At 46.4% G+C, this 23,220-nt stretch overlaps 1 protein-coding gene across 5 annotated transcripts in view; it reads left to right on the top strand.

The window, feature by feature from the left end:
• The window catches only part of SNX29 (sorting nexin 29), a 550,741-nt gene that overhangs the window by 247,971 nt on the left and 279,550 nt on the right, over positions 1 to 23,220 (top strand). The window lies entirely within an intron of this gene.

The raw sequence follows: 23,220 nt of genomic DNA, 5'->3' as shown, positions 1-23,220 counted from the left end.
CTGTGAGGCAGGAACCCATCCAGGGCGTAGCTGGATGGCTCAGTGCTTCTGCATGTTGTCTGAGGCCTCAGCTCACTGGCTCGAAGGACTGCAGGCTGCGCCCCGGCTCAGCTAAGGCCTCTGTGTCAGGGCCTCCGTTCTGGCTGTTGGCGGAGGCCGCCCAGTTCTCCTTCCCGTGTTCTCCATGAGCCTGGTCCACACCCCAGTGGTCTCAGAGTTCTGGGGGCGCGTTTCCAAAGGACAAGGCCACGTTTAAGGCTTGTCAAGCCTCTGCTTGTCCCACACTTGCTAATGTCCCATTGGCTGGAGCACGTCTCTAGGCCACGTTAGGGCCGATGTGGGAAGTGACTGCACAGAGGCGGGGATACCAGGAGGGGTGGTTCATTTGGGGCCACTGGTATAACTGGCTGCCATTGGCAGGGTAATATGTAGTTGAAGGGATGGATTTTAGAACCAGCCTGCTGGGTTGGAATCTTTACTCAACCACCCTCCGGTGGTATGACTTTAGGTGAGTTTTCTGATTTTCCTGTGCCTCTCTTTTTTCTCATCTGAAGAATGGGGCAGAGGCTACATCCTAGGGTTCTTACTGAGTTTGGTGAGAAATATATGTGAAAGTTCTTAGACTGCTTGCTGGTGCGTAGTGAACACTGTATAAACTATAGGGTGACCATTAGCTATCTGTGTACTGGGCTGTCCTGTCACCCATTTCCCCATTCATTTCTTTGCTCACTGTTCATTCATTTCATTTCTCAAATATTTATTTATTATAAATTTATTTATTTATTTTTGGCTGTGTTGGGTCTTTGTTGCTGCACATGGGCTTTCTCTAGTTGCAGCGAGCGGGGGCTACTCTTCCTTTTGGTGCGCAGGCTTCTCACTGCGGTGGCTCTCTTGTTGCGGAGCATGGGCTCTGGGCACGTGGGCTTCAGTAGCTGTGGCTCGCGGGCTCTAGAGCTCAGGCTCAGTAGTTGTGGTGCACGGGCTTAGTTGCTCCGCGGCATGTGGGATCTTCCTGGACCAGGGCTCAAACCTGTGTCCCCTGCATTGGCAGGTGGATTCTTAACCTCTGAGCCACCAGGGAAGTCTCTCAAATACTTACTAACCACCTGCTGGGCACGCGCCCTGTGCTGGGCTCTGGGATACAGGAGGGTCCCCCCATGGAGCTGGCGGGGGTTGGGGAAGGCAGACCAAGCAGTCAGGATGCAGTCTCAGTGGAGTGTGAGGTGAACGGGCTTGGGGAGCCCCAGTGGGAGTCCTCTCTTGGGGCTGTGGCAGGAGTGGGCCGGAAAGGCTTCCTGCAGGGAAAAACAGCCCTGGAAGGACACGATGGACTCAAGGGGGCAGAAGGTTCCAGGTAAGTGGAAGAGCGTGTGCAAAGGCCCAGAAACGAGAGAAAGCCTGGTTGATGGAGGACCCGAAAGAGTTAATGGGGGGACGGCCCATGCCCTGCTCCCGCGGAGAGACGGACTAGTGGTCTGCTTACTCCTCAGTCTGGGGAGGCGAGGTGCCTGAGGAAGAGCCCCAGGACGGAGGGCCACAGGTGGGAGCTGGGCAGGTGGCCAGTTGGTCCTCAAGCGGAAGAGCCTGGCAGAGAGAAGAGGGTTTCCAGAAGGAATGAAAGTAGACGTCAGTTGGCCGAGAGCCGGCCTGAAGTGCACATGGGTCGGGTTGGGTGGGTGGGGTGCCTGTCCTGCAGGCTGGATCCCCCGGGAGTGCTGTGTGTGCGCTCTCTGCTCACCTGCTTCCCTGGGTGCAGGCTCTTGAAGGAACAACGCAGGGCCTCACACACGTCCTTGGGTAGTGTTTTGGGAAGATTATTATTTCTGTCCATTCTTTACGCACTCACTTTTGTGCCGGAGATGGAAAGCAGATGGCTCTGTGCACAGATGGGTGAAGCACTGGGAGGTAATCGACCCAGTTGCAGCACATGTGAGATGGGGAGGGCATACAGAGCTGGGCTGTAAGGGTGGCCCAGGGCAGGCTTCTGGGAGGAGGTGACGTCTAAGCTCAGTGCAGAAAGACAAACAGGGATTTTCTGAAAGAGCCCTGTGGGCATCCAGGGATACTGCCAGTGGTTTGGTTCTCTTCCAAGAGGAGTCAGGGTCGCTCCCAGCCAGCGTGGGGCTGGAGTGCAGACCACTGACCCAGGAGACTGCCGTTACTTACGGAGACTGTGGGGTGCTGGGAAAATGGCACAACGAAGGGCTGCCCGCTGCTCCTTCTCAGAGCTCCCTGAGAGTCCCTTTCTGGCCTCCAGGGCCCTGCATTTTGGGCCACAGGCTATTGTTATAGTTATGCGTGGCCAGGAGCACAGTCAGAAGTCAGAGTGCCTGGGGTGGAGTCTTGGCTTTGCCACTACTAGCTTCCTGACCTCAAGTAAACTACCTTTGCCTCAGTTTGCCCACCTGTGAAGTGGGGGCAATATTAGTTCCTGTTTCATAGAGCTTTTCTCAGGTTTAAACGAGATGATGTGTCCTCAACATCGCTAATTAATAGAGAAATGCAGATCAAAACTACAATGAGGTACTACCTCACACCAGTCAGAATGGCCATCACCAAAGAGTCTACAAATAATAAATGCTGGAGAGGGTGTGGTGTAAGGGAACCCTTCTACATTGTTGGTGAGAATGTAAATTGGTGCAGCCACTCTGGAGAACAGAATGGAGGTTCCTTAAAAAACTGAAAATAGAACTACCGTATGACCCAGCAATCCCACTCCTGAGCATATATCCAGAAAAGACGAAAACTGTAATTCGAAAAGATACATGAACCCCAATGTTCATAGCAACGCTGTTTACAATAGCCAAGACATGGAAGCAACCTAAGTGTCCACCATAGGTGAATGGATAAAGATGTAGTACTTATATACAAAGGAATATTACTCAACCATAAAAAAGAAAAATAATGCCATTTGCAGCAACATGGATGGACCTGGAGATTATCATACTAAGTGAAGTAAGTCAGACAGAGAAAGACAAATATCATATGATATCACTTATATGTGGAATCTAAAAAAAATACTAACGAACTTATTTACAAAACAGAAACAGACTCACAGACATAGAAAACAAACTTATGGTAACCAAAGGGGAAAAGGGGGAGCGATGAATTGGGAATTTGGGATTAACAGATACACACTACTATATACAAAGTAGATAAACAACAAGGTCCTCCTGTATAGCCCAGGGAACTATATTTAATGTCTTGTAATAACCTATAATGGAAAAGAATCTGAAAAAGAATATATATATACATCATATATTTGTATGTGTGTATATATAACTGAATCAGTTTGCTGTAACGCGAGACACTGTAAATCAACTATACTAAAGTAAAAAAAATAAATAAATGAGATAATGTGTGGCAGACACTTAGAACTGAGGTAAGAACTCAATAAACATAGTTATTTTGGCTCTTACTATTATCGATCCTCAATGGATGCTATCTAGGGTTTTTAATGACCTAAACTTTATGATGCAGAAGCCATTAATCTCAAAGAAAATTGCAGCCCAGGCCCTACTCATTGTGACAAATAATCTCTTCTCCTGCCCTTACCAGGCTTCCCCCAGTCCACACAGATTTTGGGAAGCAAAGTAAATGACAAGACTGTTCAAAAACCCACATCTTCAAACCTCAGAGTGACAGATTTAAAGGAAACCTTACTCCTCTCCCCGGTACAAAAGCATGTGAACTCCCTCCCCAGCTTATAGCTGGAAAACCCGAAGCTGCCAGGCTCCCCGCCTGGCGGCTCGCCGCCTGGCGACTCCCCCGCCCAGAGCCCCTCTCTACCGACTGGCTTCTTGACCTCGTGGGAATTCAGTTCTTGTAGCTCCAAAATGGGGGAATCCATGTGCTTCGTAGCATTGATGAGATAATTCAGTGAGGTTGTGCGCAGGGCTCAGGTCATAGTACGTGCTCAGTCAGTGCTGGCTGAAACAACAGTAATCTGGCCATCAGCCTGTTATTTCTGACCATTAACTCTCTGTGGACAGGTGCTCATTTCTTGGTCCCATGGGTGCCTTTGTGTCTCACTCCTTCCGTGAAGGGTGCCCTCCCCACACCTGCCTCCTGCTGTTGCTGGCAGCTCGCCTCAGCCCCGAGGCATCACAGGGAAGCTCTCCTCCTCGGGTCGTACCCCTAAGAGGCAGCAGCCCCTCGAGGGGCTCTGGGCGCCCAGCCATGCGGAGCCTCAGTGGGCCGCCAGCTGCCTCTCCAAGTGGCGCGGCGCCCACGGCGAGGGAGCAGCTGTCTCTTCCAGCTGTCTAATTGCTCAGCAGATCCACTTGAGCACCAGTTTAACAAATCTTACTCCTCACCCCAAGACATCTTTTCCGTGATCTGCCTGCCAGCTCAGGATCGGAGTCGGGGAGGAGTGTGCCGTTGGGTGGGAGGAGTGTTCAGGCCCAGATGGAGAAGCTGGTGGTGTTTGGGTCTCTGGGTCATCTCTGTGGGCCCGGCGATCCCAAAGGACTGGTTACTTTTGCTCACTCAGCAGAAGTCCTCTAACCCCCTACCACGTGCCAGGCAGGTCTCGAGATGAGAGAGAAAAAGATGGAGAGACACAGTCATCTGGGCCATAACCCCCTGGTAACTGGGCACTCGCCTGCATGTAGTCATTCATTCGTCGTCCATTCATTCATTCGTTATTTTAATAAATACTAAGTGCCTGTCGTGGGCTGGACACCCTTCTGGGCATCTGGGGAAACAGAGCAGGTGAAGATTCCTGCCCTTGTGGAGTTATGTTCCAGCTAGGGGGAGGTGGATGACAGTCACCAAGTGTGATATGTAATGTGTGGCTGGTTGGAAGGTGACGGTAGCTGTGGAAGAAGGGTAAGAACAGAGCAGGCTGAGGGGCTCAGGAGCGTGGGAGGTGATGGCTTCCCACGCGTGAGGGTGGGCTTCACTGAGAAGGTGATGTGTGAGCACAGACTTGAAGGGGGGGAGGAGTGGCCATCAGGCAGGAGAATGTTCCAGGCAGAGGGGATGGCCCCATGACAGCCTGGGGAGGGAGTGTGCGCGGCGTGTCTCAGGACCATCAAGCAGGCGGTGAGGGGGACAGTAGGAGCAGGTGAAGTCACAGAAGCTTCCAGCAGGTCAGATCCTGCAGGGCCCTGTGAACTGCTGTGAGGAGGTTATGTTTTCTTTGTGTGAAATGAGAAGCCCCTGCAGGATTTTGAGAGAGATTGACTTAACGTTTTCAAGCACTGCTTTGGCTGCTGTCTGGAAACTATAGTGTAGGGGGCAGGGGTGGAAGCTGTGGGCTAGGTTGAGTTTGGCTTTGGGCAGAGCAGGCTTTGTCGGGGCGGGGGTGGGGGGAGGGCGATGAGGATTTCCAGTGTGGATGCGCTGGGTCTGAAATATGTGGACAACTGGAGGGAGACAGGCAGAGTTTAGAGGAGGTGCTGGGGCTACTACAGACTTGGAAGGTGTGGACATATCAAGGTATTTAAAGCCCTGAGACAGGAAGAGCTCCCCGAGAGGGCACGTGTAGATGGACCAGGACTGAGCCCCAGGACCTCCCACAGGAGGAGGTTGCAGGAGAGGAGGAGGCACCAGCAAAGGAGATGGAGAGGGAGTGCCTGGGGAGGAAGCAGGGCAGCCAAGGGAGCGTGGGGGCCCGGAAGCCAGACGGAGAGCCTGCTTGAAGGAGAGGTGAGCAGCTGCGCCAGGTGCTGCTGGTGGCCAAACAAAACGGGGACAGGTGACCTTTGGGACCATCTAGTGGTGAGCATTTAAGGTGACATCTACAAGAGCAGATTGGTAGACTGGTGGGGTGATTGGAGAGCGCTGAAGACAGGATAGGAGAAGAGGAGTTGGGAACAGCAGGTGTAGACAGCTCTTTCCAGGAGGCTGGCTGCAAATGAGAACGAGGAAACGTGGCAGTGAATGGCAGGGATGTACAGTGAGACTCTTTTTTTAAAGAGAGGACCATCAACATTCATTCAACAGTTGTTTATGAAGCACCTGCTGTGTGCCGGGTACTGTGCTCCTGTCTGACTTACCTAGGTCCTGAGTATGTGGGACTTAAAGTCTGCCAGGGATAATGGTGGGAGAGGCAGGTGTGACCGCTGACCTCCCCACTTAGCTCCAGATGTGCATCTTTTTGGTGACAGGCCCCCATCCAGGAGCCCTCCCCACAAGCATCGCCTCCTTAGAACAGAAGACACTTCTCTCACCCGGGAAATTCCAGGGGATTTAGGAGCTTTGTGTCAGGAAGCAGGTCAAAGACCTATATATATTTCTTATTGTTTAACAATTTCTGTCTCTACCTTATTAGCTTAGAGGAAGAAATACTTTCCATCTGCACATATCTCGCGGGACTAGTGAAGGTGTGGGAGTTGGTTCCCGAATTTGATGTCTCCTCAGTCAGAGGTGCCAAGTGTGGAAAGAGTGGTTATTTTTTACCTAATATACAATCAGACACCCTCAAGGACTTCCAGCCTCCCTTGGGAAATTTCCTGGAATCTCAGTAGGAGGAGGAACTCCGTCTTGTGTCATTAGCTGACTGTAATAGTCAAGTGCAAAGAGACATTCTACCAGCAGACAAGAGACATCCCATCAGCGCAGAGGCAGAGAGGTGGATTCAGCCCTCCGGCTTGGAATGTTCCAGTTCCTTCCCCAGGTTCCTCCTCCCCTCTCTCTTCTGTCCTCTGCTTCCTCCAGACTCTTTCTTGCTTTGGGTTCTTAGACATAACTAAGGTTTTCTGGGGAAGTTGTCAGAGCTGCAGAACATCTCTGTGAGCTTTTCAAAATGGCCTCTGGTTTGTTGTTGATTACCATGTTGTTCCAAATACGTCAAGGTCTCTTTCTCACGTGGGAAAGACACACGCTCAGCTTCCAGGTGTCAGATCGCAGAGTGCTCAGTGGACCAGGCCGCTGTGTCCTTCAGCCCCATCTTTGGTAGGAGGCAGCGTGGTCTCGATGGCTGGTGTGGGACCCTCCCTCTTTCTGCCCACCCCTGCAGCTCTGTCAAGCCCTAATTATGCTGGGAATGGGGAGTGCTGAGGGTGTGTCTGCCTTCCCTCCCCCCGCAGGGGAGCATTGAGGAGTGGGATTGGGGCCAGCCCTGGAAGAGAAGAAACCTTGGATGTGATTGTTCTCCCATCTCCTAGTCTCTGTCTGTAAGACATTTTCTCATTGCCTTAATGCTCTGGTTCTCACACTTAGTGTGTGCATTGAAATCACCCTGGAATTTATTAAAAATGCAGATTCCTGGCCCTTCCCTCAGACCCATTGAATTAATTTCTGGGAGTGGGGGCCCAGGAACCTGCCTTTGAACAACTTCCTACTCGCATCCCATCCCTCTCCAAGCGATTCTGATGAGGGTGGCCTACAGTTCAACCTTAGAGCCACGCCAGCCTAGTGGACCCCTCTACCGGGGTCCCCAGCACGCCCGCGAGCCCCGTGCCCCGAGTCCCCACGTCAGCAGCCTCCTGCCCCGGCCCCGCGCATGAGGCCCTCCGACCTTTGCTCCTCTCCACGAGTCTCCGCTTCTCGTCGTCTTCTCTTCTGTCCCCTTAGGAGGCAGCTGCCACGTCGGGACTTCTCCTGTGCTTCTCTGTGACCCCTTTTTCCTTTGCATTGTGACCTGAATTCATGAGGTGTGAGCTTTCAGCATGATTTCTTTCTAAACCCATCTTTTCTCACCCCTTGAAACATTAGACTTCCCTGTGACCTTGAGTGTCAGGGATGATGATTTTTCTTTTCCTGCCTGTGTTCTGGGCGTCCCTTGACACTGTTCTCTTGCGGGTCCCTGGAGCAGGAACAGTTTTAGAATTTTCAGCATTAATTGTGTGAGCTTTTTTTTTTTCTTAACCCCTCCTCCTGATGAAGTCCTCTTCCTTGCCTTCTGCAGTGAGGCTTTCCTTGGCTGGCTTTGTCAGTCGGGCTTCCGATGGGTGAGCGTCCTCAAGGTACTTGCTGGTGTTCCCTGTGGGCAGAGTAAACCGCCCCACGGAGCCCAGCCCCGTGGCCCCCACGGTGCGGGCTGTCCATGCCCTGCAGCCTGCCAGGCCCTGGGGGACCTGAGATCCTACCCTGGTGCATTTCAGCCTCATGCTGTCTGTCTGCACACTTTCTCCAGCCCCACGTGACTTTGTCATGCTGCCCCTGGGTCTTAAGGTTTAAACAATGAATATTCGAACCAAAATTGACCAGAAAGTCTTCTGCTTGATTCCATCAGCGAGGGTGTTGAGGCCCATGGAAGTGAGGTCATTGTGCAGGGTCACAGGACACTCTGTGGGAATCTGGGGGTTGGGGAGAATTCGTCAGCTCTCAAAATTTAAAGTGCACACCCCTCGACCCAGCAGCTCCATTTTGAGGAATTCATTGCGAAGAAAGCTTTACACGCGTGAGCAAGAAGATGGGTATGAGACTGCGGATGTGGCATTATTTGAATCGGGATCAATAAAAGATAGGTGAAATATAGATCATGGCTCCTTCCAGACATGCAGCGGCGGTAGAGAATGAGGCTGGTCTGTCTGTGCCATGGGGTGCAATTGTCAGCGCTGGTTGTGGAGGGAAAGGTAACTATGCCACGTGTGCCACTTATGGTTTACAAAGATCAAAACCTGCACGAATACACCAGTATGTGTATCTGTATATATAAATACACAGGAAACTATACAGCCTGGAAGAAGAATCCTGTGACAATAATGGGAGCAGTGGGATTTTGGGGGGAAGGAGGGTGAGCCTTGGTAAAGGGTGCCCTGGACCTTCTATGCTCTGTACTGAGGTATTTCAATTTTTTGTTGAGATATTATTTGTATATCATACGGTTCGCCTGTTTTAAGTGCACAATTCAGTGTTTTTTAAAGTGTATTCACGAAGTTGTGCAGCCATCACTGCTTTATCGCTCCGCTTTCATCGCACTGAAGAGAAACCCTGTACCTGTTAGCAGTCAGTCCCCAGCCCCTTTTCCCCAGCCTACGGCAACTAAGAAATTACTTTCTGCTTCTATTGATTTCCCTCTTCCGGCATTTCATATAAATGGAATAACACTACGTGTCCTTTTGCATCTGGGTTCTTTTACTTAGTATAACGTTTTCAAGATTCATCCACGTGTGGCATCTGTCAGCACTTCGTTCTTTAAAAAAGATTAAAACATTTTTTCAATTGTGGTAAAATACATATAACATATAATTGACCATCTGTTTTGAAATGTACAGTTTGGTGGTATTAAGCACATTCATACTGCTGTGTAACCATCACCACCATCCATCTCCAGAGCTCTTTCCATCTTACAAAACTGAAACTCTTCCGTTAAACAGTAACTCCCCATTCCTCCCTCCCCTCAGCCCCGGGCAACCACCATTCTCCTTTCTGTCTCTATGAATTTGACTAATCTAGGTACTTCATATAAGTGGATTCATACGGTGTTTGCCCTTTTGTGACGGGCTTACTTCACATAGCATAATGTCCTCAAGGTTCCTCCATGTTGTAGCATGGGTCAGAATTTCCTGCCCTTTGAAGGCCAAATGACTATTCACTGTATGTACAGACCACGTTGTGTTTATTCATTCAGCCCTGGACACTAGGGCTGCTTCCTTCCACCTTTTGAACATTTGGAGACAAGTTTTTTTGTATATTTTCAGTTCTCTTGGGTTGAATTTTTTTAAACTACAAACTTGTGCTGATGTATTGCTTTTGAATTTGTAATGAAATGGGGAAGAGAAAATAAGTCACATCCACGATTTCAAGGTTTCCTGCGTTTTTTTTTTCTGGGACGTGGCGCCACATGGGAAAAAACCCCAACATCCTGGAGAAGAACAAACAAACCCAAGTTGTCTGAGGCTGGCTCAGGCTCTGCCTCTGGAATCCTGACTCCTGTGTGTCTGTGCCAGGCCAGAGCTCCCACGCTGCAGCTCCTGGGCAGAGGTTGTAGCATCGTGGTTCAGATAGCAGCCTCAGAATGCGAAGGCGGATGCTATGTGCCAGTGCACGTGAGGTGCTTACTGTAGTGCCAGTGCCTGGGAAGCATCCAATAAGTATTAACTGTCGTTATTATTGTCTTCTGCTCTTGGCCAGTCGCCCAATTCCTGAAGAGTTACACAGGCCAAGTGAGAGAGTGAGTGGGTACACACCTTGGCGAGAGTGCAAACTGTCTAGAAATGTAATGGAGTATCTATGACTTGTCGGCTGGGTTGGATTTATACCCTGTTAATGGCCCAGTGGTATGGTGTATGTACAACAGGGGCATGAAAATATTAAGATGGATTATTTTTCCTGCAGTGAACATGTGTTACTTTTATAATTTGAGAAAATAAACTTGTGAAAGGAACAAAGAGAAAACATAACCACAAGTTCCGAGAACCATGCTAAACGAGCCTCGTCAGCTGGACGGCATCTGCAGTAAGAGTGGCAGATCTCTGCTGACTGATTTTCTTGGTACGTTGATACATTCAGACTCAAAGAGGTGTCTGTCAGCCCGGAATTATCGAGAATCTGATTTATGCCTCATTGGATTCTGGATGTTTTGTGGGTTCAGAGAAACAGGATGGAGCCTTTGCCTTTTAGGAGCTTCTAGTCTGGGTAGACGGTCAAGGTCACCATCTCACGTTCTGTTAATTACCTGACAGCTCCCACCACCATCGCCATGTATGCAGCATGTTTTCTGCACCAGGCCTCTGCTAGCCGCTTCATCTCTTTTCTCTGGGAATCCTCCATTGTTGCCCTGCAGGATGGGTGTGATTATCCCCTCTTTACCAAGCAGGAGACTGGGCTCAGGGCAGCTGAGGACCTTGCAGAAAGGGGCCCAGCTGGCATTCGAACCCAGGTCAAGCTCTGTGCCTTTTGCACTGTTGTGTCCTTCTCATTCTGTTGACACATTTCCTTTTTTTTTTAAACTGCACCACATTTGCCTGTGGGATGGTGCAGAGTCCTAGGGACCGAGGCAGTTCAGAGAAATCTTCCACGTGGGCTTTTGAAATTCCAAGAGCCTCTTCTTAAGGGCAGGTTGTACAGTGATTTCCTAAGGAAGGTTTAATGCCCGTAAACCCAGGGCTTACAGATGAACAATTCCTGCCTCTGATAAATGTGGCATTGCTGCTGTAAGAATGAATTGCAGAAGTCACACGTGCTTGTTGTTCCGAATAAAATGATTCAGAGCTTTAGAATGAAAACACTGATTGTTATCTACTGCTCTCCATACCCAGGTGACCGGGGTTAATAGTTCGGGTTGGCCCTGTGTCCTTGCTCAGACGACCAGGTAGACGTCCAGCTCGTGCCTTTCCTCCTACCTCCCTCCCCTCTCCCTCCCACCCAAATGGAACCACGTTACACACATTTCTGCTACTAGTGGAATTCTTGAACCTAGATATATCTGTTTTGGAATGAACAGTTTTGTAAACAACATTTGAAGCCGTCCGTGTCATCTTGTCCCGTTGCTGACAAGCTGACCCTCGTGGGTCTGTAGAGTGTGGTCAGGTCCAGAGTTCTGTTCAGCAAACACTTTTGCACCACTTAGATCACGGCAAGAAATCGCTCCGTCTGGCATGCCCAGCTGCTTGTTTTATTCCAGCAACAGAGTGGTTTTCACTCTCAAACTGCTTTTCACTTAGGGGGAGAAAGACATCTCTCAAGTTTCCATCAGAGCCTCTGCTAGGCTGCATCACATGAGCAGGTGAAAATGTGGTTGGCGAAGGGTGTGATGACAGTTCTGGTTTTATGCACCAGCCATTCCCAGCTGTCCCTGTGCATGTGTTATATATTTAGATGATCCCTTGGAAGAGAGATGTGGCATCTACACAGGCGAGCAGATTTCTCTGGAAGGGCCTAGAGGAGATGGAAACTTCTAATGAAAAGACTTTCTGATTTGAAAAAGAAGGCAGACTCTCACTTTATATTTGCTTTTAAAAAATTGTCATATCTTTAGTGCTTGGAGCGAGAATATAAAGTAGCTTGTATTCTTTTGTTTAATCCTCACAAGAGGTATTATTATCCCCTTTTACAGATGAGGAAACTGAGGCTCAGAGACTTGAAGTCATGTGCCTACGATCTCACTCTGCTTAGTGACAGAGCTAAGATTTGAATCCAGGGATGCACTTGTGTCTCTGTCCACACTTCTGTATTTCTGATCATGTATATAATTCTTTGTCTGTTAGAAAAACAGTATCCCTCTCGATCCCATGGTTCCCGGTCCTGTTCTTGAGGGATACAGACGAGCGTGCACCCCTTGGATAGATGTTGTTGGTGTGAATGTCACGTGTTAAGACATTGTTGGGTAACATTTTCTTAGCTTGACTATCACGTGTCCCCTGATTTTAACCAGAGAATCGTCTATCTGTGAGGTGACGGGGTGTATATCAAGTTTTTGGAGAATCAGGTTTCAGCTTTCTGGAGAGTTTGAAATTTATAGTTACCTGTGAGCAGGCAACCAAAAATGTGAGCGTGTGTGTGTGTGTGTGTGTGTGTGTGTGTGTGTTTGATGCATGTAGGGAAGTAGGTTTCCTCTGAGGTTTCAGCCTGTGGCCTGGGAAGTCTGTCACAGGTGGAAATTGGTGACACAGTGGCCAGTAGGCTCAAGAGGTAGGGAGGCAGTGTGGTGAGTTGGGGAGAGCATGGGGCTTTGAAGTCAGGCAGACTGGGGTTTGTAGTACAGTGTTGTAAAAGAACCCACACCTCCGTTTCCTCATCGTTGCAGTGGAGACACCACACAGTGGTATTTCGAGCCGGATATGAAATGATATAAATCATCGGCTCATCGGGCTCCGTAAACAGTAGCTTTTCCCCTTTATTGCTGCCTGTAGATGTTCTGTCTGTGCTGCAGCCTGAGACCATAGCAGGGAGGTGGAAACTTTTCCGGCTCCAGTTGGGAGCGGCCATTCCTTTTCCATGCCACGATCTCTTGTCTGTTCACCACCTTCTTCCCCAAGTACTATCGCCTGGCTTCTCATGGGAAACTCTAGGTTGAATCAAGATTTCTCAGTTTGGGGGGACTCCCTTCCCCAAGGTCGAAATGAGCTGGCTAGCAGCCAAAGTTCATTGGTTGCCCCATCCCTAAAAAGCCTGGACATGTTCAGCGATAGCTCAGAAAGCCCTGGCAGAAGCTCTTCTGAGAGACGCCGGAAACTTGCTGCCCTGGTGACACCTGGTTCTGTGACGCTGGAGCCGTGCGGGGCTGGTGGCAGTGTTGGGTTCCCTCTGTCTGCTATGTAACCTTGGGGCAGGGAGAGAAACCCCTCAACCTCTCCTTAGCGTTTGGGCCTCATGAATGCCTGCTGGACAAAGGTCTGAACCAGAGAGTGAACGAGTCTCCCTTAGTTACTCAGCTGCTGACGGGGCTGGGGTGGGAGCGTGCTGTGGGGGAAGGAACACGGGCTTGGGTTTCGTCCTGAACCTCCCCTTTGGTACCTGTCTGACCTTGGGCTAGCCCCTTAACGCCTTAGAAACTCATTTTCCTGGGCTAATAACATCTACCGTGCAGGTTTATTGTGAGAACAATACATGATATAATAATGTGCTAGCAGCGTGCCTGGCGAGGCAGAAGCCGGTAGAAGGACGACCCCAGCAGTAGCATCATCTGTGCTCCTGGCTGCACACGGTGCTGAGTGCTTCGCCTGCATGGTGGTGTTTCATCCTGTGGTTCTTTGCGGTTGGGGCTGTTACTGTGACTATTTTGCAACAGGAGGAAACTCAGCTTTCAAAGGTGGGGTGGTCTCACCTAATTCTATGGTTCTTATCCGGATGCTCTTGTCTCCTAATTTTGTGTCTCCAACCCTGACCTCTCCCCTAAACTCTGGACTCATGTGCTACTGCATTTTTGATATTACCTCTTAGACATGCTTGTATCAAACCTAGCTTGTCTGAAAACCAAACTCCTGGCGGTCACTCGCCCTGCTCTTTCCCCAGTCTCCCCGGCTCAGTCAGACGATGGTTCCATTCTGCAGGTTCCGGAGGCCAGAAATCTTGGTGTTACATTGACTCCTGTCTTCACCCAACCCCACATCAAATCTGACTTTTCTTTCTCGACCTCTTCTGCTCCTTGTCACACCCGTTGCTGTCACCATGGTCCAGGCCAGCATCATCACCCCCTGCCTGGACCACTGCCGTAGCGCCCTAACCAGCTCTGTGCCCTGGATTCTCTCGGAAGAAGATGCTGCTACAAAGTTAGGAGCACGGGAGGTGCCCTGGGGGATAATGCCTAGGAAATAGAAAGGGGACAGGCAGCACCGGGCCGGGAGAGCCTCCGGTTTGGATGCAGATTTAACGGAGTTCTGCCCACCCACCTTGTTGGGGAGCTCTGTGCAAAGACTGCTCATTAGAGGGGTCCCACGTTGCCCCGAGGTACCGCTCTGTGCTCAGCCACTGGCTAGGGCTGCCCTGAAGGAGTAGCGCATCTGGAAGGGGCTGCAGCTGGTGGTTGTCAGCTAACTTCACTCCTTGCTGCTGGTAGAGCAGTGAGTTCTCCCTTGAAGGGAGACCTGAGCTGGGTACATCCCCAGCCACTACACCTCCTCTCCCAGCTTCCACAGTTGCCCCTTCATAGAGCCAGTAGAATGATCTTTAAAAAAAAATAGGTCTGATCATACCACCTTTTGTTCAGTCTTCCAGGGGCTTCCTGTTTTGCTCAGAATAAAATACTATAGCCTGCAAACCCCTGCCATCTCCTCTGTGGTCTCATTTCCTGTCGATCTCTTCCTCATGCATTATCCTTAAGCCACACTGGCCTTCCTACTGTTCCTGGAACACATTAGGCCTGTGCCTACCTCAGGGCCTTTGCACTTGCCATTCTCAGGAATGCTCTCCCCCCCCAGGGCTTTGCATGGCTCACTCCCCCACTTTATTCTGGTCTATGCTCAGATGGTACCTCCATGGTGAGGCCTTTCCTTATACTTTATATAATTAGTATTTCTCCACCACCATGCTTTAACCCTCCCAAAGCACGTCTTACAGCCTGACATATTAAAGAGTTATTTTCTGACTCCTCCCACTAGAGTGTAAGCTTCATACTGGCATTCCCCACCGCCCCCCTCCCCACCCCCATACATCCCTGTATTAAGTATCTAGTGTCTAGTGCCTGGCATGTAATGAATCTTAAGTAGCCAGTTGTTGAGTGAAAGGATGAAACACTTGCCCAAGGTCACTCACTGGTGAGTGGTGGGGCCAGACTTTGCACCTGGTATCTGTCTGATTGCAGAGCTCACGCTGCCTCATTCGCTGTGCTCTCCCCCTGCCTCAGCGAGTGCTTGGAGGACGGTAGATGCTGTTATTGTTGAAGCCTGTTTCCTTTGCTAGAACAAATGTGGGTACCTGCTGTTTTGTAAGGATCACTGTCACCTTACCCAGGAGGAACTGTTCTCCTTTGGAACCTGCACGTGTCCCAGATTCCCATCACACCACACCCAGCCCCCTGTTATAGGACCCGGCACACCTCCTTTTGTGCATTAGAATGTTCAAGGGAACCATCTCTGAGTTTTAAATTGTTCTTTATCCTCCTTCACCACCAGCATTGCATACTGTTTGCATCCGGGTCAGGCTAAGCTTGTTCAAATTGAAAGCAGAACAGTAACCTTATCATACTGTTTGCCATGCTGCTTTCCATGGTATCTGAAGTTTTGCTTAAAATAATTGAGGCAAAACCCCCCGTGTGTTCTCTGGTGCTTTGACCGCCAGTGAGACCAGCATAGCGTCTGCTTATTTCAGGTGACTTATCACAGACACCTTGGCAGGCAGCAAGGAGGTGAAGAACTGTGTCATGTTCCCTAAGTTTAAATGACCTGCTAGTGGTGCTAACAAACCCGCAGCTTTCCTGGAACATGACAGATAGTTCTGATTTACAGTCAGTGTCTTTGTGCTTCTATCAAACACAGTTTCAGTGTCTATTTGGATTTAAAGAGAGAAGGCTTATTATTTTTGCCAAATTTTTTCCATTTGGAGTCTAACTTCGATAATTATACCATCAAGGAAATAGAGAAAACTGCTGACTACTCAGAGTATGTGCAAGTGAATGAAGTGTAGATGTTCCTGTGAATAATGTGGCTATTCGCTAGGTTGCTTGGGTTATGGGGCATTCTGTGCTAGACAGATAATGTAGATAGCTTCACCTTTGGCACAAGCCTCAGCTGGCCAGACTGAGTTCTACATGGAGGCTCCAAAGTGCTGTGTAAGATGAAGCAATATCATTGTTTTATTTATATGAGAACCCATTGTGTATGGATGTAGCTTTCAAATTTCGTTTAGCAAATTAAATACAGCCCTTACCCTGTTTTGCTTTTGGACCTGTGTTTATGTTTTGGTCTTTTCAACACAGTCCCCTCCCCGCCCATCCTCCCGGGATAGGTTCCAAGAGCCCAGGGGATGCCTGAAACTGCCCATAGTACCACATCCCATATATGCTGTTTTTTTCCTGTACTAATGGGCAGGTCGTATATACAGCATTGGATACTCTGCCCAAAGAGGTGAGTCACGTCCTGGACAGGACAGAGCAGGGTAGTGCAAGGTCTCACCATGCTACTGAGAATGGTGCATGATTTGAAACTTACAAATTATTTATTTCTGGAATTTTCCATTTAATATTTTTTGGACCACGGTTGACCACAGGTAACTGAAACCGGGGGGAAGTAAACTTGTAGATAAGGTGGGGGGTGACTACTATACAGCTTAAGTTTCTTATCCACAGTTGAAATATCTAACCATGTTGGTGAAAGTTTCTTTCTGTCCTGTTGGGGACCAGCAGCTGCCGTCTTCGTGCAGTGCTTGAGCAGGGCAGAAGGTCAAGTTCTGAACACTGTCAAAGTAACTCAAAATATGGACCGAGATTGTTAATGAAAATATTTTAGGTTTACGATGGCATAGTCTTGTACTCTGGAATTCAGAGTGAGCTGTTTTGGAAACGAGTAGAGTTTCCTCCTGGGCTGTTAAATTGTCTGTCTCTCTGTTCCAAGACTAATGGATCACTCTCAGGAAATAGGTATCTTAAAAGAACAACAACAGACTTGAAGTGTGATCAGTCACAAATGTTTGTATCGGTTGTTCAGATTTGACTTGCAGAATTCAATCACAGTTGATCCTCTCCAAGTTGATTGGTTTACTGGAGGATGTGCAGAGTGTGTGAAATGGGCTGTCAGCTGCCATTTTTGGCTCTCATGACTTGGCGTTACTCACACTTTTATTATGCTGTCTTCCTTGAACGCCTGAATGTTCTCTTGCTCCCGAAGCAGATGAAATCTTCTTGACTTGAAAATACACAAATCAGATGGTGGTGCTTGTACAAACTTCAGCTAAAGGGACAACTAACTTCTGGTGCCTCGCCACAGCTCACCTTGCCAGTAGAGAGGCGGGGAGTGTCTAACCGATGAGATGGCTCCCCTCACTTTCCTGATATTAATCTATAAGCTATAGAGATACATCTTTATCCATTCATATGTTGATGGACACTTAGGTTGCTTCCATATCTTGACAATTGTAAATAATGCTCCTGTGAACACTGGGGTGTTTGTATCTTTTCAAATTAGTGTTTTCATTTTCTTCAGATATATACCCAGTAATGGAATTGCTGGATCATATGGTAGTTCTATTTTTAGTTGTTTTGAGGAACCTCCATACTGTTTTTCACAGAGGCTGCAGCAATATATATTCTTGCCGACATTTGTTATTTGTGGTCTCTTGATGATAGCCATTTTGATAGGTGTGAGGTGATGCTGCATTGTGGTTTTGATTTGCATTTCAGTGATGATTAGGAACGTTGAACATCTTTTTGTGTGCCTGTTTGCCATCTGTATATCTCTTTTTGAAAAATGTCTATTCAGGTCTTCTGACCATTTTAAAGTTGGGTGGTGGTTGTTGTTTGGTATTGAGTTGTATGAGCTGTTTATATATTTTGGATATTAGCCCCCTTTTGCTTATATTATTTGCAAATATTTTCTCCTATTCAGTAGGTTGTCTTTTTTGCTGTTGTTTATGGTTTCCTTTGCTGTGCAAAAGCTTTTAAGTTTAATTAGGTCCCATTTGCTTATTTTTGCTTTTGTTTCCTTTGCCTTAGGAGACGGATCCAAAAAAAATACCACTACAATTTATGTCAAACAGTGTTCTGCCTATGTTTTCTTTTAGGAGTTTTATAGTTTCTGGTCTTACATTTAGTTCTTTAACTCATTTTGAATTTATTTTTGTATATGGTGTGAGAAATGTTCTGATTTCATTCTTTTACATGTATCTGTCCAGTTTTCCCAGTACCAGTAATTGAAAAGACTGTCTTTTCCCCATTATATATTCTTGCCTCCTTTGTTGTAGATTAATTGACCAAAAGTGCATGGGTTTATTTCTGGGCTCTCTCTTCTCCTCTATTGATCTATATGCCTGTTTTTATGCCGGTACTATACTGTTTTGATTGCTGTAGCTTTGTAGTCTTGTCTGAAATCAAGGAGTGTGATGCCTCCAGCTCTGTTCTTTCTCCAGATTGTTTTGGTTAAATGGGGTCTTTTGTATTTCCATACAAATTTTAGAAGTATTCGAGTTCTGTGAAGAATGCCATTGGTATTTTGATAGGGATTGCATTGAATCTGTAGATTGCCTTGGGTATTATGGTCATTTTAACAGTACTACTTTTTTCAATCCATGAACACAGTGTATCTTTCTGTCTGTTTGTGTTGTCTTCAGTTTCTTTCATCAGTGTCTTAAAGTTTTCTGAGTACAGGTCTTTTACCTCCTTGGTTAGATTTATTCCTAGGTATTTTATTCTTTTTGATGTGATGGTAAATGGGATTGTTTTTTAAATTTGTCTTTCTTTATAGTTCATTATTAATGTAGAGAAATGCAACAGATTTCTGAATATTATTTTTATATCCTGTAACTTTACTGAGTTCATTAATGCGCTCTAGTCGTTTTTTTGGTGGTATCTTCAGGATTTTCTATGTATAGTATCATGTCATCAGCAAACAGTGCCGGTTTTACTTCTTCCTTTCCAATTTAGACTCCTTTTATTTCTTGTCTGATTGCCGTGGCTAGGACTTCCAACACTGTGCTGAATAAATGTGGCGAGAGTGGGCTTTATCTTATTCCTGATCTTAGAGGAAATGCTTTCAGCCTTTCAGCTTTTTATTTAAAAATTTTAAAAAATTTATTTCACCAAATGAAATTGAGTTTAGTTTTTTAAAAAATTGAGCTTTTGTACATAGCCTTGTGGTAAAAGACATACTTTAGCAACCATCTTTCCCCATTTCCCACTCCTCACAAGCAACTGCTTCAGACTTTTTAACTGATTGTTTTAGTAGTTACCTTCATATCTCTGAATAATGTGTGTCTATTGCCATTTGTTGATTTTTTAGTTGTAGGTGTTGTTTATTGATTTCTCACTGTGGAAGATGAAGGGTAGCATTCTCTGATCCTCCACGCCCTTGAACTGTGTACACACACAGACAGACATATACACGCACACACCCTCCAGCTGTCATATAATCTAGCACAGTCATGTGCTCATTTTGGTTAGATCCATGATCCACGATTACATTATCATGACTCTGAAAATGCTCTCTACAGTTGAGCCATGAGATACATGATTAGTATTTTTGGACAACTTGTAAATTTCTTTGAAGTTAATACTTATCTGTTTTTTGTTTTTTAAATTTTATTGGTATTCTGCATACTTATCACTAATTCAACTTCAAAATTTCCCTCAGTTATATAAATCTCAATGTTTTCAAACACTTGAGTCATCAGTGGCATCCTGAGGCAGTCTCTCCTGGGGTCCTCTGACCTGTAGCTGGAAGAAGCCTGACTACTCTGTGGGCCTGTACTCTCCAATTCACTCCTCCTTTATTGAGATATAATTCATATATTATACAGTTCACCCCTTTAAAGTGCACAGTTCAGTGGTTTTGGTATATTCACAAGGTTGTGCAACCATCATTTTCTGTTTCCAGAACATTTTTTATCACCCTAGAAAGAAACCTGATACTCATTAGCAATCACTCCCCATCACTCCTTCCTCCCAGCCCTTGGAAATCAATACCACTCTGGACATTTCATGGAATCATGCAGTATGAGGCCTTTCACTTAACATCACGTGTGGCTTTTTTCACTTAACATCATGTTTTCAAGGTTCATCCATGTTGTGGCCTGTGTCAGTACTTCATTCCTTTTTAAAGCTGAATAGTAACCCGTTGTATGGGCATACCACACTTTGTTTATCCGTTTATCCATGATGGCCTGCAGGTTCTTCCCACTTTGGTTATCATTAAGAATTTTCTCAAACTCAGTTTTGTGTTGGATCTCCTATATCTTGGCATCTCTGTCTTCCTCTTTCTGGATTTCTTCTCTTCTTTGGGTGGGAGGTAAAATTTTTGAGAGGTTACATGTCTGTAAATGCCTTTACCCGCTTCTCACATGGTTTGGCTTTGTAGATCATTCCAGGTTGGAAATAATTCCGCTCAGGACATTGAAGATTCATTGTTTTCTAGCTTACAGTGATGCTGTTCAGAAATCCTGTGCCATTTCTGATTTTTTTTATCCTTTGTAAAACTTCTGCTTCCACTCCAGGAGTTTGTACCCTCTCCTCTTTGTCTCCTGTGTTGTGGAATTTCACTGTGAGCACGTGAGCATCGCTTATCATCAAGCTTATCCTCAGTAGAGCTCTTTAGCTTCAACACTCATGTCTGGTGGTTCTGGGACATTTCTTGAATTGTATCTTTGACTTCCTCCTCTCTGAGTTATTTTTTCTTTCTTGAGCGCTTCTCATTTGGTAATTCTTGATTTCCTTTTTTGTTCTCCATTTTGTCATCCTCTGGCTCTATTCTCTAGAAATTTCTTTACCGTCTATCCCTTATACGTGGTATTCCATTTTTGCTGTCATAGTTTTGCTTTCCAAAGGGCTTTTATACATTCTGTGTGTTCTTTTCAAGTGTCTCCCTCTTCCCGTTTCTCAACTGCACCTTCTCCTCTCTCTCTGGGAGTATTACCGGTAGTTTGCTTTTGAAACGTTCTTCTCACTTAATAATTTTTCTTTCCTACATGTTGATTTCTCTATTTGTTTATTCTGGTCCCTGTCTTTCATCTTAGATGCTTGCCTCAAATGTAAGGTGATTTCTGGCTGTCTTCTCAGATGTAGGAGTGGGGCACTAAAACACTGATGGAGGGGCTGTGCCATTTTCCCGGAAAACCCCCCACATTGAGCCCTTTCCTCTTTGGCTGGTAGATTCCTAGGAAATTACTTTCTGTTCCCTTGCTTAGAGGTATATGCCTGCTGCCTGCTGCTCTGGGAGTGGGGAGGGAAGAAGAATGGCAAAACTTCAAAAGTTCAGTGTGTATTGTTTTTACCTCTGTTTTTAGTAAGATACCCCTACCTTCAACTCAGGTGCAGCTACTGGTTTTTTTTGGGTTTTTTTTTTAACCTTTTCTGGAGAATAAACCCCTAGTCTTCTGCTAGTTGCTTCTTAAGGCAGACTTTTATCCCTTCTTTGGACTTTTAGCTGGTGTTCACTTCCGCTTCTAGAAGTGTCTCGTGTTAGCAGTTTATGCAAGTTGTTCACTTTAATCAGATTGTGTTTTGCAGTTGCCCACTTGTAGCTGAGAATGAAATTTTCTCAGGTCTGTCAGGTTCCTCACCAGTTACCTACCTTCTTCTCAGCTTCTAAAATTTTGTTGTGTTGTTTTCTCTCTCATTCTCTTTTTCTTTAAGGGTGGTGCCTTTAGAAGGAATTATTTTTAATTGGTATTTTAATGAGATTTTGAGAGGTTGTGAATGTAAATTAACATGTTCAATCTGTCAACTTAAACAGGTTGTTACTGAGTCACTCCTTGCAGTAGTGGCTGGAGCTATAGTCACTGCTGGGATGGAAACCACTTAGGGTTTTATTCCAGTATGTTCTGTGTCGTCACTCAGGGGCCTTGCTACCTCCGGGGCCCTGACCAGCCGTGGCCTGATGGAGGCTCCGTGAAGGGCTGAAGGTGGAGCCACTGGTCAGTTCAGGCCCAGCAGCGAGTCCCATTGTTGCTCAGCTTTTCCCCGTGTTGACTTCTCCCTCAGTGCCTGACCAGAGCCCGTGTCTCTCGAATCCCAGTCGCTGGGGGGCTCACCTTAGCTTCCTGTTCTGCCTCATTGCCGTCTCATCACCCTTGATGGGGCATCCAGGAATCTCATCTCAGGACACACAGGCATCTACATCTGCATCCCTGATGCTCGTTTTCAGACGTGGGGTGAATCCATAGTCACACTACTGGGTCTTAACTGCTCATGCAGGAGTTCTCCACTGCTCTGCTTCTACTTATCTTGGAATTATCTGGCTCTTTCCCTGTTTTTATCTTTTTACTCTTCTCTACAAAGTGAGCATATGTGGGTATATACCTGATAGTAGAAACAATGCCCATGGGCATCTACTGTGCTCTTTTTTTTTTTTTTGAAGTATAGTTGATTTACAATGTTGTGTTAGCTTCAAGTGTACAGCAAAGTGATTCAGTTATACATATATATTTTTTTTTTCAGATTCTTTTCCATAATAGGTTATTACAGTTCCTTGTGCTATACAGTAGGTCCTTGTTGGTTACCTGTTTTATATAAAGTAGTGTGTATCTGTTAAACCCAAATTCCCAATTTATCCTTCCCCTCCTTTCCCCTTTGGTAACAATAAATTGGTTTTCTTTGTCTGTGAGTCTATTTCTGTTTTGTAAATAAGTTCATTTGTATCACTTTTTAAGATTCCATACGTAAGTGATATCATATGGTATTTGTCTTTCTCTGTCTGATTTACTTTACTTAGTATGATAATGTCTAGGTCCATCCATGTTGCTGCAAATGGCATTATTTCATTCTTTTTTATGGCTGAGTAGTATTCCATTATGTATATGTACCACATCTTCTTTATCCATTCATCTGTCAGTGGACACTTAGGTTGCTTCCATGTTTTGGCTATTGTAAATCATGCTGCTATGAACATGGGGGTGCATGTATCTTTTCAAATTAAAGTTTTCTCCAGATATATGTAACTCATGTTTTTGGCTCATACAGCTTAATATAAAAAAAACAAACAACCCAATCAAAAAATGGGCAGAAGACCTAAATAGACATTTCTCTGAAGAAGACATATAGATGGTCAACAGGCATGTGAAAAGATGCTCAATATCACTAATTATTAGAGAAATGCAACTCAAAACTACAATGAGGTATCACTTCACACCAGTCAAAATGGCCATCATTAAAAAGTCTACAAGCAATAAATGCTGGAGAGGGTGTGGAGAAAAGGGAAGCCTCCTCCACCGTTGGTGGGAATGTAAATTGGTGCAGCCACTATG

Source organism: Tursiops truncatus, chromosome 15 (assembly GCF_011762595.2).
Source record: "Tursiops truncatus isolate mTurTru1 chromosome 15, mTurTru1.mat.Y, whole genome shotgun sequence".
Classification (NCBI taxonomy): Eukaryota; Metazoa; Chordata; class Mammalia; order Artiodactyla; family Delphinidae; genus Tursiops; species Tursiops truncatus.
Note: the sequence above shows the minus strand (reverse complement) of the source record. Positions and strands in the feature narration are given on the sequence as shown.